The sequence below is a fragment of the Prinia subflava genome, chromosome 6, assembly GCF_021018805.1.
Source record: "Prinia subflava isolate CZ2003 ecotype Zambia chromosome 6, Cam_Psub_1.2, whole genome shotgun sequence".
NCBI lineage: Eukaryota > Metazoa > Chordata > Aves > Passeriformes > Cisticolidae > Prinia > Prinia subflava.
The window spans coordinates 2781255-2793797 of record NC_086252.1 but is presented as its reverse complement, the minus strand read 5'-3'; the positions used below and the strand labels follow the sequence as shown (position 1 = coordinate 2793797).

The 12543-nt window shown below is 48.8% G+C and overlaps 1 long non-coding RNA gene across 1 annotated transcript in view; it reads left to right on the top strand.

Moving 5' to 3' along the window:
- The first annotated feature begins 998 nt into the window (after positions 1 to 998).
- The window catches only part of LOC134551799 (uncharacterized), a 44074-nt gene continuing 32529 nt past the window's right edge, over positions 999 to 12543 (top strand). Inside the window, exons 1-2 of the long non-coding RNA XR_010080692.1 lie at positions 999 to 1310; positions 1405 to 1476. This is a non-coding gene — a long non-coding RNA (uncharacterized LOC134551799). The remainder of the gene's footprint in view (positions 1311 to 1404; positions 1477 to 12543) is intronic.

The following is a 12543-nucleotide window of genomic DNA, read 5'->3' as shown; positions in this document are numbered from 1 at the left end:
TGCTGGAGCCCACAGGTTTGCTTCAGGCCTGCCCGAGTCAGTGTCTCATCAAACTGTGACATCCTTGGTTGGAAAGCACTGTTGGATGGAACAACTTACACAAGGGTCATTAATGTTCGTTTGAAGCTTCAGGAGGTTTCACATACAGCCAAAATTTAATTTGTTATTGCAGGCTACCACCTGAAGCTCCTGTGTCTTTTTCTAAATAAGGAGTTGATATGAGGGTCAGCCAGGAGGGCCTTGGTCTGTGGCTTAGCCTCTACTCACGGCAATGACTTTGCCCATGATAACAGCTGCAGAACTCATTTCCTCCCCATTTTCCTTTCAAAATACAGAAAATTCATACACAACACCAGTATGAAACCTGATGGAAGCATGTCAGCAGTCCCTAGTTAAAGCAAAAGACTTGTTACTGTGGCAATTGGGGTTTGGTAACTCTTTTGCTTGGATCTGGGCTCCTGAGGCCCTGAGGAGAGAGCAGGGTGCTCAGCACGCCCTGCTCTGCTCCTTCCCTTGCGTGTGGAGCCATTTTCCAGCTGAACAAGCAGCAGCATTCCAGGCACCTTCATGCTGGCGTCAGGATGTGTTTTTGGGGTGCCAGCTGGCAGAAGGAGAGGTGTGTGCCCCTCCAGACCTGCTCCCAACCAGGACTAGCGGGGCTCGTGCTGTTCCCAGCCTTGAGCTGGGGTGCAACTGGGTCGCACTGTGGAGCTCGCTGGCTGTCCCCTTAAGCAGGAAAATGAGGAGAAATGCCATGAGGCTCTTTTGTGCTGTACAGAAGGGTTGAAAAGATGCTGTGCTGCAGTGATTCAGTGGGGAAAGGATAAATCCCTCACATACACCTACGCACCACCACGAGAAAGAACTCCGTGGGCAGAGAAGGAGCAGAACACGAAACATGAATTTCCTCGAGCTGCTCAGGAGGGCCGGCTTTCCAGAGCCCTTCCCCCGGTGGCTCCCCGCGCCCGGCCGGGTCTCGATGAGGGCCGGCCCCCTCAGGGAGGGCCGCAGGTGGGGCTGCCTGCCCTTCCCGGGACCCGCGGCCCTGGGCAAGGGCCAGGCCCCTTCACACCGGGTTTTGGGCTGTGGTTCTCACCCGAGGACAGGGCTGCGGCTGCCTGGCCGTGCCTGGGTGAGCTGGCAGTGCTTCAGGGCCCAGGGGGTGGCGGAGGTGGTTCCCACTGTGGGAAAGCTTGGGAAGCCCTAATGTAAGCCACTGCCAAACCTTCGGGTCATCAGATGGTGCTCTAGACACCTGCTGACTCCAAAGTCACCACTCAGCCTGATTCCCGATGCTCCTGTCTCTTTGGGTAAGTGTGCAGCAAATACTGCCTTTGCCTGTTTAAAAGAATATTTGGAGGTCTTCAAATCATATTTGTTTGAGATGTATACTGTCTGTGACAGGTGCTGGTGAGGCAGGGGCTGTATGGAGCCTGGGGCATGTACAGAGTCTCTGGAGGAGCCACAACAGCAAAGGTAATCACTGCTGGTTTGGGCAGATTTAATTTACATTGCAAGAGGTTTTATTCAATTCTATTTGCTTTCTTAAATATTTTATATTACTTCTCAGTAAATCTGAGTTCCTCCTATGTCGATGGAGTGTATGGGGATGCAGTTAATTTCCTATTACCCTGGGGATTTCAGACAGCTTCATTCTCAAAGCTATTTAGAAAATTATTTAATCACCTTGGAAAATCCAAACCCAAAAATCTTGTGTTTACTTATTACTCAGTTGTAAATTCGTGATGCAAAACATAGCAGTACTGGGTTGTAACACTGCACATAAGCCTCCATTGAAATCTAGTGCCAAAAAAAAAAAACCAAAAGCCTAAAAACCACATTAACTCTCTGCATGCAGTGACACGAATACAGATGAATTTTTGCATCACAAAGTTGGGCAGGAATTTCCCAGGTTTCTGCGGAGCCGAGTAACCCCACAGATGCAGGGTAGCTCGTTGTGACACACTGAATTAGGATGTGATCATATTTACGCATTTTGAAACCCCGTAATGACTCATCCCCATGCCGTTAGAAGTTTGCTCTTCGTTAAATGTGTGTTTGGCTGCTGCAAAGGGGCCATGTGAACGCCCACAGGACCTGAGGAAGGCAGCCCTTCCTCCCGCCGCCCCCGGCGGGCAGGGAATGGAGTCAGGGATGCTGCTTGGCAGTGGGTGCCTGCCTGCGACCTCCACTCTCCTCCCACTGGTCCCCAAAATGGGATTTGCACGGACACAAAGCCGCTATCAGAGGGGCCCATAGGTTCAGCATTGCCATATAAAGAAGTGTGAGTGGGTCCCACCCTTAATATACAAATACTGGGGGACACATTCCTGTGTCTCATAGGGACCTGTTGAAGTCACCCATCTCTGTGCTTGGTGCCACAGTTCTCTGGACTTGATGCACGTTTAAGAACAGCCTTATTTTTAAAGGACAAAATCCATCTTTTCTCCCACACACTGGGTGTCTGGTGAACCCCCTGCTGAGCCTGGCAGGGGGCACGGCCCCAGCCTGGGGGTGACGTGGGCTCCCACTGGGTTTGGTGGAGCGGTGTCAGCCTGACGCCCACGCGGCAGCCTTGGGATCCGCCTTGTGCTCATTCAGGAGCTGCAGCTTCTCCGCCACGCACAGACTGAACTCAGAGCATCCCTCTCGTATCTCCCCTCCCTGGCTCACTTCCAGCCTCTCCGCGTGCGCCCGGTTATTACTGTAGCATCCAGCATGTTTTACTTCATATTCATCTCTCTTGCACATACCGGCCCACTCATGTATTAGATCCGAATCCTCCTTTTTTTTTTTGTTCCCTTTTTTTTCCGGCTCGTTGCTCGACAGAGCGGTGAGGCACGACACGCTGCGTGTTGTGACACATCCTGGCAGGTCTCGGCAGCACGGCGGGCTGGGCTTGGAGCAGCCGTCTCCGCTGTGTCCTGTTTTCCCACTGGCCAGACCCACTGGTTCCCAGTAGCAGCTGCCTATGGGGAAGCAGAGGAGAGTGTTGGATGCTATGGGTGGTGATGACACCCAAAGGTGTCTTGGCTTCTAATGTGCCTCTTTGCCAAAGCAGGGGAAAGGCAAGGAAAAACGCAGCCACTCGATATTCCCAAAGCCGTGCTTGCTCTCTTTTTGGATAATATTTTGGCCTTTCATTGTCACAGGTGGTGGTGGCTGTGTTAGCTGAAGGTGACTCCACAGGACTGGCTGGGGCCATGCTGGATTCCCTGCTGTACTGGTAGCACTGGCAGGTGAAGTGCCAGAAACAGTGTGAATACAGAGCTTCCAAATTATTTTGGTGTGTTAGACATGTGGCCAGTTTTGAAGGGCTTGTCAACTGTGCTCCTCAGAAGGATAAGAAAAGCTTTGGAAGCTTGATAGGAGCAAGGGATTGCTGATGGGAAGGAGAATGGAGCGTATCTTACCGAGGAGCTGCTGTGAGTGCCTTGGGAAGGCAGCACTGGTGCATGGCTGCAGTGGGGTGGGGGGACATCTAAAATATTGTGTTTTGATTTGCTGATTTTCCTCTTCTGAAGTGACCTACTCAAAAAGCTAAAACTAATTCTGCTGGCTGGTGGAGTCTGGGTTTTATTTAAATCTGTGGAGGAAAAAAGAATGACACTCAAAGTGGCCTTCTTAAAGTATGCATCCACTGCAGCAGATCCCTGATGTAGCTGTGTATGTTTTAATTATGAGATAGAGGGGAATTCATGTCAGCGCTTGAAACCAAGTTTACATCTCAACCTCACGCAAATACCTTTCTCTTGGTGTCCAAAGCAATCCCCTGGGTGTCTGTGGAGTGAGATCCCATCTCACTGCTCAAAGGCAATTGGTTTTTTCCCTCAGAGATGAGCTGGCCTGGAAAGCAGGAGACTCTGCAAATTGTTTTGTTGGCTCCCCACTCGTGGCAGGTGTTTCATTTCACCCTTTGCTGTGCCCAGCAGTGACCAGACAGCGCTGGGTCTCAGGCTGGACACTTGCTGAGGTGGATTTATTTGTTTTCTATCCATTTCCATGCCTTTGGAGGCAATTATGAGGATTGATGTGAACTCCACAGCCAAGACAGAGCTGGTGAAGCAGGTGGCAAGCTGGCATTGGGTGCAGGGAGCAAAAAAACCTGCAAACCCAACTGAAAGGCTTTTAATTAAAACAAAAGATTAGATCAACAGGTATTACAACAGGTGGTTAAATCCTGCGGCTAAACAGTCCAGGCTTTGTTCTCCGAGTCTGATGCATGAAGAGAAACTTTCAACAGGGCAAACAAGGGATCCTGTTTGCGTGGCATTAAGTGTTTATTACAGGTGATACAGCAAAACTGCATTTCACAGGGAGAGAGCAGACATGTAAATGCACAGCTCACATCGATGGGGCCTCTCCAACGGTGTCAAAAGTTTGTGTTCCCGTGGGATGGCAAGAGGCTGATTTGGTTTGCTGCTTGCTGTGGCTGTGCTGGAGCTTCTGGCAGCCCTGTGCACCCAGGAGGTGTGTGCTGCTGGCAGGGCACACTGAGGGACCGACTCTGCCTGCTTTCCTTGTGTCCTGCCCCTGTCTGGCAGTGAGGCTGGCACAGCCATCGCTCCCCCCCCTCTATACCCTCTTTGTTAAATTAATGGGGCGTGTTTTGCTCTTCATGGGCTGTGGTATTTGCAAAGCACTTTGCTGTGTGCATTATTAGGGGTTCTGGGCAGTCCTGCAGCCATGCTGGGGAAAGGGCTGGACATGTCACCTGCTGCTGACCCTGCTCCCAACTCCATGAGGTGGAACTGAAATGCCTGCCAGAGGTGTCCTGTTTTTTGGGGATGAGCTACATTTTGACTTTCAGAGGCGTTGCACCATATTTCAGTCTCCTGATCTCAGACACCTAACAATGTTCCATCAGAACATGCACCTGATGGAATGAGTCCAGAGGAGGGCCAAATGTGGTCAAAGAGCTGGACCACCTCTCCAATAAAGATGGGCTGAGCTAGTTCAGCCTGAAAAAGAGGAAGCTTTAAGGAACCTTATAGCAGCCTTTCAGTACCTAAAGAGGGCCTACACGAGAGCTAAAGAGGGACAGTTGGCAAGGACATGTAGTGACAGGAGAAGATGTAATGGCTTCAAACTGACAGAGGGTGGGTTTAGATTAGTTATTAGGAAGGAATTGATTCCTGTGAGGGTGATGAGGCCCTGGCACAGGCTGCCCAGAGAAGCTGTGAGTGTCCCATCCCTGGAAGTGTTCAAGGCCGTGCTGGATGGGGCCTTGCAGTGCAATGGGGATGTGCCCTCACTGGAGCTGAGTATTGCACTGAAGGCAATCCTGACACTGCCTATGAGTCCTCCCCATGGTGCCTCAGCATCAGCACTTGAGGAAACAGGTGAGTGTTCTGCTGCTCTCACAAACACAAAGGATACCAGGAAAAAGAATCCCTATTCAGAACTGTTAGAATTTTCCTTTTAATAAGGCTGGAGGGAAAAAGAAAAAACAAAGAGACCCACCACTGTACTGTTTGGTTGCTTTGCTCTAGTCTATATTCAACAGAATCTGGGGGAATGACTGTCTTCCTGAAAGACAACCTTGAATCAGAAAAGAAATCCAACCTAAAATCCTCATTAAAATATTCCAAAGGGAGGAACTGGGTTACCTATGGCTGTGCACTGGGAGAAAAAATGCCAAGCTATCATCTGATGCTTTTAAAACATCAGCGGAGACACCATTTTAGGAGGCAGGTGAGTATGGCACGTCCCAGAGCAGAGCTGCAGCTCTCCTGCAGAGTGGGTACTGCGGGCACAGACCCAGCTCGGAGCGTCACTGCTAGCGCAGAACCCTGGGAAGCGGTGCCGTTCCGCGCCTCGGCACCGCCTCCTATTTTGTGCAGAATGAGGAAAACGCTCTTGCCTGACCCAGGGGCTCCTTCCCCCTGGGAGAGCACAGATGGTCTCCTGGTGAAGGTGTGGGCCTGGAAATCGGGAGCTCTGGATGCCTTTCCCGGCTACATCAGAAACTTGCTATGTGGCACCACCTACTTCTGCGCCCACGTTTCCTCCTACTCCTTCTCTCTCGCTTGCCGCTTTTTCCAGACCTTTCACCTCGCTGCTCGAATGTGTTTTTCCTTTCACAGAGCGCTTTTCTCAGACTCCAAAGCCTCCTGGTGTGCTGTCACCAGTACCTGGACCAGACACCCACTCCTGCCCAGGCTTCTTCTGCGTCTTCACCCTTCCCATCAATCCTCCCTTCCCCTCGTAGTGCTGCTGCTGTTTGATGTCTCCTCCTGACACTGCTCATGGCCAGAATTCTCCTTGCTCTTCTCTGGGGGTGTCACTCGCAGTTTTTTGAACTCAGAACTGAGGTGGGTGCTGAGGGCAGAGCCAGCAGCAGGCAGGCTGTAGCCCCTGCTCGGGCAAGCCTGCTGGGAAATCGATGGATGTGACTCACAGCTGAGCAGTCTGACTCAGCCCATGGACTGAATGCAACCCTCAGAGCTGGGTCCTGCTCGTTCTCTTGGCTGCATTTGTCCCGAGGCTCTGGGTTTTGCTGTGATTTGTTGCTTCAAGGTGATGTTCCCCATTTTTGGCTGGAAGCGTGTGCTTTGTGGAGCAGGCACTGCCTAGCTGGTAAGCCTGGGACAGTTATTTCCTCCTTGAAGATGATCTGTGTGACATGACACTATGCACCCCCTTCCCAATGGCTCCTTGCACGGGCTTTGCTTTCTGTGCTCCATCCAAGCTGTGGCTGTCAATGTCAATTGATATTGACTAATCACAAGGTGCTGGTTATTTATTGTGCCTCAGAAGGATGAGATGTCCACTCCTGAGTCAAAACATCTGCAGGATTTCTAAAGCCAGAGCTACTCTGAGCTGCCAGGCACATGTTGCTGCTCATGGTCACCCAAGGGCTGGATCAAGGTGGTGAGCCATGGTTAGCAGTGCCCACATGTCAGTGGTGTCAGACCCTTCAGCAGCATCCTCGGCAGCAGCAGCACTGCGCAGAGTGAGCACCAGGGACAGTGTGGGGCTCAGTTGGAGGCACAGCCCTGTTTCATTGCTGTTCCCATTAGGGATGAGATTTGGGGTGAGACTCAGGCTTGCTTCAACCCGTGTTGATGCAGCTTGTGCCCCTTGGAGAGCTCTGTTCTAACAGTCCCATCCCTCAAGGTCTTCCTCGGTCAGGTTCTACCTTGGGCACACACAGCAGTGAATCTGTACCTTCAGCTCCCAGCAGAAGCCTTCCCTTAATGGAATGAGTGGATCTGTTGGGGCAGCAGTCCTGTTAATTGGGTATTTTAGTGGTGGGGTATGGGAACGCAGTAGATGCTGCAGTCCTGGTCTCCAGCCAGGCTATTGGTGGGCAGACTCATGAAGGAGCTAGCAGGGTGTCATCTGGATCCAAACGTCCGGGGAGCCTCAGAACACCAGACATCCACTCCAAATAGAAATGTGCTTAAGGGTTAGAGAGCAGAGGCATTTCCTCCCTTCAAAACACCAGGGTGAGGAAAACCAGCTCACCTAGTCTCCAGCAAAAAGCTGGGGATGAGGGAAAGAGCAGGTTAAGGGGATGATGCCAGGATATAACCCTTGAATCTACAGTTCACAGCTTTTGTTTTTCTGGAGCAACCCAAAGGTGGGACAAGCCTGGTGGTGCTGGGAGCGAGGTCTGGCTGGTGGCATCCCCACACGCTGCAGAAGGGCAGGGAGAGCCAAGCAGCTTGGGAATGTGAGGCAAAGCAAAATGGGAACCACAGGACTGGTTGAAAATATTTCTACTTTTCATAACCCAGCAATCCGTCTTGCATGTAAATTAGGTGTCTGAAGTGTTCCCACCACCATCAGCAGGATTTCTATCTGCCTGCAAGGAAAGGAGCTGGGTAGGAGCCTTGTATTATATTGAATAATCTTGCAAGGGGAGAAAATATAAGAACTAATTAAATTAAGTCTTGTTTAATACTTGGCTCAGGGATAGGATGGTAATAAAAGAAGAGAAACTGTTTCCTTGTTGTAATATGGTAGAGCATTAATTAAGGAAAAAAAAAAGGCCCCAAATGGTTGTGATGCCAAGCTGCATTAATATCCAGCTGTTGTGCTTTGCATCTGCTGGAGCGCTGAGACAGTCCTTTAAAATATGCAGCTTTGGGTTTGCATAAATAAAACCAATGATCAAGGCTGAGGGACAGCAAATCAAAGGGAAAGCAGAGCTGCTCTGCAGTAGAGGGGCAGGAGGCAGAGTTTATTAAGGACCACCAGAGGAGAACCCAAGCCCCTGGTCCTTCAGTCCTCTGCTGCTGCCACTGCAGCCTCCAGCAAGGCTTCTGCACAGTGGAACTGCTGGGGCTTTTCCTTCCCCCACTCAGCAGAGGAGGTGGCAGTACAGCTGATAGAAAAACGAAGGAATATTGCTTCATCCCTAAACCTGCAATCTTTTAATCTAGAAATTGAGAATTAAGAACGTCTTTTGACCTTTTAAAAACTTTATACAATTAATGCACAAATATTTTTATCAGACTATTCTGAGAATTTGTTTTGCTATTTTAATTTATAAATGTATTGTAAATTTGAAGAAAAATCTTAGATTATTTATTTAGGACCTTCTTGATGAGACAGAAACATGCCTTTGAAGTATTTTGGTTTCACTAAATGTGATTTTTTTTTTATCCTTGGAGATCACCAGGTTCAGAAATAATTCAGCAAACTTCTGTGATAATACGTCACTAACCAAATTAGGCTTCAGCAGACATTATTTGAAGATGATGTTTTATAAAGCCAATATATGATAGATAAAGTTCAGGACTGGGCTTCAAGATTCTTATAAAATATCACAAATAAAAATAATCTGTAGCTGCTGAATTAGAGGAAACACAAATCTTTTCAATTTTTCATAAATTGGAATTTTGGGAAAATATTTTACAAATTATTTTTAAAACTATTTTATTTTAAAATTTATTTTTTAATTTTAGAATTCTTGAGGAAAATCTGGTTAGCATGTGGGGATGTTTTGCCATTCCAGCTTCTTACGTCACCCCTGTAAAGGCAGTACATTACATACCTTACAATTACCTACACATCATAGTATGATGTAAGAGCTTCAGCTATTTTTATTTTTAATTTTTTAATTAAGAGTGGTTTGACTAGATGCAGATTAATCTCCCTTGCCTTTGTTTCTAGATCAAAGTGGCTCATGTTCATGTTGTAACAAAATGGTTTGACGACTTTGCTGGGACACAAACAGGAGCCACTTTGATCTAGAACAAAGAAAAGATGTCTTGAACAGTACCAGATAACAGCTGCTCTTTGTGATTGTAATGGCAAGTAAAAGGAGAATATTTCAACTATTATTCCTGTCATAATATGACATGATAGAGTAACTATTTCTGACATGTAATTTAATAGGTAAAAAAAATATTATTAGAATGGAACTCCATAAAATAAGATTTTTTTTTTTAAATGGAGGAGCCTTCATTTATAAAGTGGCAGCTTTCATCAGTATGCATGTTTCACCAACATCTGAATTCCGCTGCAAGTGCCTTTGTGACAGAAAATACTTAGTTTGACCAAAAATTAAGGAACAGCTGTCATTAGCTTGGAGTCCTCAGTGCACAACCTCTGGGATGCAGAGATGCTCTGGCAGATGTGCCATGTACCAGGGGGCAGGTCAAGAGCTTTGCTCTGTTGGGACTAGGAGGGGGATGCTGACCAGCACTGAAACATTGGGAAGCTGCAGGATTTTTCCAAAAGGACTTACTTGCTCAGGCTTTTTCTGAAGCTGCATGTAAACAGCCTTTGTGGTCTCAGTATGTGACTTTGTGACCTCACCTTGTGGCTCTGACTAATGTCTCTCCCTGGGACACAGAGGGCTGGTGTGGGAGGGGAGGTTTCCTCAGCCCACCCACTGCAGCTGGGGTCTTGCTGTCCTCACTCAGAGACTCCACGTTGCTGCCAGCCGAGGTTGTGTGGCCACGACACCTTAAACGTCCCCCCTCATCCCCTGGCAGGTGCCAAGGCAGGCAGGGGTCTGATACAGCCCTTCCCCGTGTCCCTGCAGCCTGGCCACCAGCACACCTGGAGGCACAGCCAGGACCAGAGAGGCTGCCTGGGATTTGGGGCCAGGAGGCCCAGTCTGCTCCCAGCAGCAGGCCAAGTTTGCTGGAACTTCAGGAGCTGTCGGCAGGGTTGCTGGCCAGCCTTAGCCACAGGTGCTCCGGTGAGGAGAGCAAACACAAACTAAATTATTTTGTGTATGTAAATTGTCTCCTGAAACAGGCATTTGGCAACCCTAATGGTTTTCTGCATGCCAGGGTATAGCCAGGCACTAAAATAAGTCAGGATGTAGGAGGGATGGGAGGTGGGAGATAGGGAAGACTCTTTTTATATTACTCCCCTTGCTATATTAAGAGGCACTGTTCCCTTTCCTGGCTTGAGAAAAAGCTCTCCCTCGCCTTGCAGACGGTCTCCCATCCTGGTTTAACTGCTCACTAACCAGGATTTCGGGGTCCTTGTTCTTGGCCTCACCACCTGCATCCCTGTGACCTGCAGGGATGTGAGGGGGCCCTAGCCAAGCCTGGCTGCGAGGGTAAGACTGTGGCAGTGCTGTTAGCTGACACCAGGCTCTGGGGGTTGCCCTGTGTCCTGACTTGCAGATGGAGAGAATACAGGGAACTGAGCAATAGAGGGACGTCCTGCTCTTCCCATAGAATGGTGGGCTGGCCAAGAGGATTGCTTCTTGCTTTTCACCTCATTTTTTTTTCCTCCTTCTCTTTCCCCCCGACTCAAGGCTTGCAGCTGGGTGTTGCTGGAGTTGAGGCTGACAGGAGGTGGATAACTTCGGATGTGCGTGTTTTAGATCATGGCACTGAGCCCAGAGTTTTTTGGATGAGCGCCACCTTAGTATTGTGGAAATCCAGGGAAATAAATAACTAATCATTGACTCTGACAGTCTCTGCTCATGGCTGGCTACTATAGGTGAACTTCATCTTGTGACAATGATAATTTACAAGCGCTCCAGGCACTCTGTAATTCCTGTCCTTGGAAAAAAATCAATGAGATGTTTAATCAGTGACCTCCCCCTATCTCTAGAGCTGCACCCACTCTGCTGACACGACTTCTTGCCTCGCTGGCAGCCCAGTGCTGCTGGAAGCCGACAGAAGTGAGGAGGAACTGAGAGCAGGCTGTTTTCTTCCCGGTGTGAGTGGGAGTAGGGAGTGGGCGATGCTGCTCCCCTGCTTGTCACAGCTGTTGTTTTCCGCCTGAGCGAGGGGAAGAGATGCAGGCATGGAGAAAGCTGGATCCCACTGAACTGCTGTCCCCCGTGCTCCCTCCAAAGCCCAAACCCACCCCAATCCGTCACACTGCTCAGAGTAATAATTAATGGGTGTTACAGAGCTCCGGAAGAGAGAAGCTCAGGTGAAAAGTGGAGCAGGAACGCTTATAGCCCCAGGTGCCCTTGCAGTGCCTGGCAGGTTTGGCATGGCTGGCTGGGGAACCCTGGGCTCCTCACCACAGAGAAGATGGGAGCCGAGGCTGTGCCTGAGGTCAGGGAATGCTGGATAACACCCCAAGCCGTTCCTCTGAATGTAAAGATTTATTGTTTTTCCGTGAAGCCTAAATACCGAGTTGCAGTGAAGGTGACTGTAGCTTTTAGTTCACCAAGGTTTAGGCTGAAAAGCAAGTCAGGGGAGTGATCCCACAGGGACATGTGTGTATTTATTCACCCTGCTTATTGATGTTTGTGGGCTACAGCCTGAACAGAGCAGCTGAAATTACACTCTTTGTGTAGATATCGCTATTAACATCTACCCTTAATGACAGTGTCATCATTCCTACACAAATTACTTCAACAGAGAAAATGCAGGGGGTCCCTGCAGTAAGAACTGCCTGGTTTGTGAGCCAGCTGCTGTGGCAGAGCCATGCTCTGCGTCCCCAAAATACTCTCCTTTTCTTCAGTAGTGCAAAAGAAGTAAAATGTGAGAGTCAGGGTGCTCCATGGTTCATCTTCATACTGGGATGCAGTGGAAACACCCTTGGCTCTGTATTTCTGGCACATGTAGGGATGTTGTGCTGATGACTGGGCTGTGAGGAGGAGGAGGGAGCAGGATGCTCTGACTGTTACCCACAGGAGTGACAGCTCTTTGCTGGGGCTGCCTGCTACAATACATCTCTCCTGGGGCTGGGAGACACATCCAGTCCCTGTAAAACACAGCAACTTCCAGGAGTGTAGAAACACATTAAGGAGCATTTATCAAAACTCAGTAATGACAAATGAACAAATTCCTCAGTGGTGTCTAGAGGATTTCCCCATGTGCTGTCATCGTGTAGATGCTGATTTACTCAGGAAAACCCAATGCCTATTTTAAAGCCTTATATGCCATTATAATGACTATGACTACTAATTCCAGAAATGATTCCCATTCCCATTGCTGGAACAAAACCCCATCATTTTTCCACTGTAAGGACCATGTTTGCCTTGTGCTTTGTATAAGATCAAGGTATCCTATAGAGCTTCCAGTATGGAGAGACAGCTAATACAGTGTTTTTCAACAGGAATGTTTCTATAGGTAGAAAATAAACCATTTGTTAGCCATTACATCT